Consider the following 3,446-nt stretch of genomic DNA (forward strand, 5'->3'; position numbering starts at 1 on the left):
GGCACCTGGGACTTTCTTCTACAACCCTCCAAGTATATATTATGGTTTTTCAAATATATATAATTTAAAATGAGTTAATAAGGATATCCAAACAATGAAACTAATATAACTGTTACTTCTTATCCATAAATATATTAGTATTATAATATGTTAAAATTGTATTTTTAAATTTTAAATTTTATATTTGTATGCTGCCTTCAAGAAAAATCTGATAAAAAAATATGGCCCACATAAGTGAAAAAGTTAGTTCCTTAATCTAAATTTCAAAAGTAATTACTTTTGAAATTTAGATGATATTGCACATCTTGTTTTTTTCTTTAAATTATTAAAACGCTTTTAAATGTCAAATTTTAAAAACAAAAATTTGATTTTTTAAATTATTAAACTCAAATAAATAAATGTTTATGAAAACATACAGTTGTCAAACATTTTTTTTTTATAAATGCATTTTTTTTTTAAATACCTAAACTGACTGGAAATCATTTAATTATAAATTAAATTTAACCTTATAATGCGGGTAGGTGCTTGCGCCAGCCATGTCATTATGCTGCGTTTTATTTCCTGTTTACAATCTTGTATGTTTGGGAATTTCTTGAGCACAGCATCTACAACATTCAATAACACATAAATAAATAAATATGTAGCACATTTAAATATATTTTTTAACTTTGAGAATATTATATTTCAATGTTATCTTTATGTTGAATTTATTTTACAAATTTTACTATTATATGAAATATAATAAATATTTATGTATAATAATCATTCATGTATATTATTTAATTATTTGCATATTAATAATAGTTTAATGTTATGAAGGGGGTTGATTTTAAAAAAAGTATTTTTTAAATGGTTAAATAAATAGGTATAATAGTATGATAAGTAATATTATTATCTTATTAATTAATTAAATATTAAGAAGGAATCTTTTTGTGGCAGTCAAGCACAACTGTCTATATTTTACTCTCTTCAAAACTGAAGACATTCAGTGGTTCATTCTTACAGTCTACAGACTATTATAATATAAAGATACTATTATTTATACCTGCTTTTAACATATTTAATATATTCTACTTGAGTAGGTAGCATTATTTACCTATATTATTTTTTATTGTTTAATCTTATCGATATTAAGAGGACGCTACACAGATATTGGATGTCACCGTTTTATAAGTGCGTAACATGCCAAAGTTATGCTTAGCACATCACGTTGTATTCTGTTACTTTAAAAATTAGAGTGAATTGACCTATTATGAATCTTGATGGTAAAAATATTTTCCGTGTTTATGTTGGGTTTTTTTTTATGAACCCATTTTTTTCAAGTTAATTATGAGCATCTTTAATTTTTGCTAATGATATACACATATAATTTGCCAAAAAATGGGACTATCGTACAAAAAGTCCACATACAAACACAAATAATGTTCTTAACATCAAGTTTTATAATAAATCTACGCACTGTAATTTTCGAACTAACCGAGCTAAACGTGATTAGCTCAGTGTAAATTTGCTATGTTACGCACATGTAAGACGAAGACAACAAATGGCCGTGTAGCGTCCTCTTAAGAGAATTTATCTTAATTTATGTTCCACTAAATAAAAATGTTTAAGAAAAATTAAAATGTTGTTAAATAACATTACCAATATACCTCCTGTGTTAGTCATACAGTTATTATAATATTATCAGTATTACGAATAGTATTTAAAGCCTGGCTATAACTAAATCAGTTGGTAATTACTTTTAATTAAAAACAATGAAATACCAACTAACCTATTATTATCTTACTGATGGTTAAATCTTAGAACGCATTCTTATTCTTCTGACCTTCCAGCTGTACTCTTTAGCTAAATCATCAGAAATCACTGTTCTTAATATACTGTTTGTTACTTTTGTGATTGTTTTTCCTTCAAATGCAAAATATATGAACGCTGTAACCTATAATATTTAACATAATTCTTTTTTTTTAATTAACTGGTTTTAAAATATATAGTACATAAACGAAACATTATTTTTACCAGTTTGTTAGTATAATCTAAGTCTTCAGATAATAAGTTGTTCTCCATAGACAAAAGTTAATTTTCATTATTCAAAGGGAATGATGATAAAATATTTTTTTCTAATTGTAGTTTTTCTGGCCGTTGGTTGTTGTTTCTGGAGCTCTCATTATCAATAAATGATGTCAAATCTTGTTTAATATAATTTGAGTAATTTTTTATCTTTAGAATATCAGCTGAAAAAGTGTATTTAATTTAGTTTAATGTTTTGAAATATTTAAAAAAAATAGTTGCTAAGTCTTAAGATACCTGATAATTTGCAAAGTTGATGTCCTTTAGCTTCCAAAAGATCAACATTATTTTGATTCGGTGTACTAAAAGTGTAGGAATGTGGAATTTTTTTTGAAAGTTTACACTCACATAATATATCATTTACCATTGACAAAGCTGGTACTAGAAATTAAATATTATTTAATAGGGATAAGTATTTAAAGCTTATATAAGCAAAGTGATGTGGTAGTGGCTACCATCCCGCAAAATATAGTTAGTCGGTCCTCATCTCTTAAAATACTTAAAAGTTATAACTTAACTTAAAAAAACTTAAAAATAGATATTAAGTTATACTATGTAACTTATTCTATATAATGCTTGAATTACACAAAATGTGTTTCATTACTACCAATATTTATTTACTAATATATAATATCCTTACAGTTGTTATATAATGCATTATGGAGAGTATCAGCTGCAGCATCATTAAGTAGATGATTAACTGCTGATGAATATGTACTCGTACTTGCAGATGGTCCTATTGATTAAAAAAGTTACATTTATGATTTATTAAGTTTAAAATCTATTAAACAATCACATTTCACAAAACTATAATATATTATATAATACTATATTTAGCCTTAAAATATCGACTGTATTGTATTTTACTATTTTAAATACAAAATATTTACCATTATCAATAACATTAGAATATGATATATTTTCCAATTCCACCTTCGACGCTGATGATGATCTCCCTTCAAGTGTAGTACTACATATAATAAATATTTAAAATATGTAATATGATATAACCAAACTGCACTTATTCATAATTACTTTTGAAAACCAAGTATCAAAGAACTTTAATGCGAATGTTTTTAAACAATTTTATTGATTAACTACTAAAAATTCTATTAATTATACATACCTAACGCATTGCTTTGGCGGGGAGTATTTGTTTTTCTGAACATACAGCATTATTTTCAGAATTATGATTTTCTAAAAAAAAAAAAAGATTAAATCATTCAATTTTATACCTACCAAGCAATAATAATATTAATACCTCTTTTTTTGGGTGGGAAATTAGGATACTCTAATTGGTGTTTTGATGACGAGTTCTGTTTGACACTTACTCTGTTTGACACTTACTAACGAAAAGCCTCAGAACTATCAGAGTCAGA

The 3,446-nt window shown here is 25.2% G+C and overlaps 1 protein-coding gene and 1 long non-coding RNA gene across 2 annotated transcripts in view; both read right to left on the bottom strand.

Annotated features, from left to right (window-relative positions):
• LOC100169131 overlaps positions 1 to 2,754 on the bottom strand; it is a 5,267-nt gene extending 2,513 nt beyond the window's left edge. The window contains exon 1 of the mRNA XM_016808942.2: positions 2,708 to 2,754. The gene's annotated coding sequence lies outside the window, so the exon portion shown is untranslated. The remainder of the gene's footprint in view (positions 1 to 2,707) is intronic.
• LOC115035137 lies at positions 506 to 2,301 on the bottom strand. Its single transcript, XR_003840298.1, has 3 exons — positions 2,017 to 2,301; positions 1,772 to 1,936; positions 506 to 605 (listed from the first exon to the last, which is right to left on the bottom strand). It is a non-coding gene; the product is annotated as an uncharacterized LOC115035137 (long non-coding RNA).
• Positions 2,755 to 3,446: the final 692 nt, after the last annotated feature.

The sequence above is a fragment of the Acyrthosiphon pisum genome, chromosome X (genome assembly GCF_005508785.2).
Source record: "Acyrthosiphon pisum isolate AL4f chromosome X, pea_aphid_22Mar2018_4r6ur, whole genome shotgun sequence".
Lineage (NCBI taxonomy): Eukaryota > Metazoa > Arthropoda > Insecta > Hemiptera > Aphididae > Acyrthosiphon > Acyrthosiphon pisum.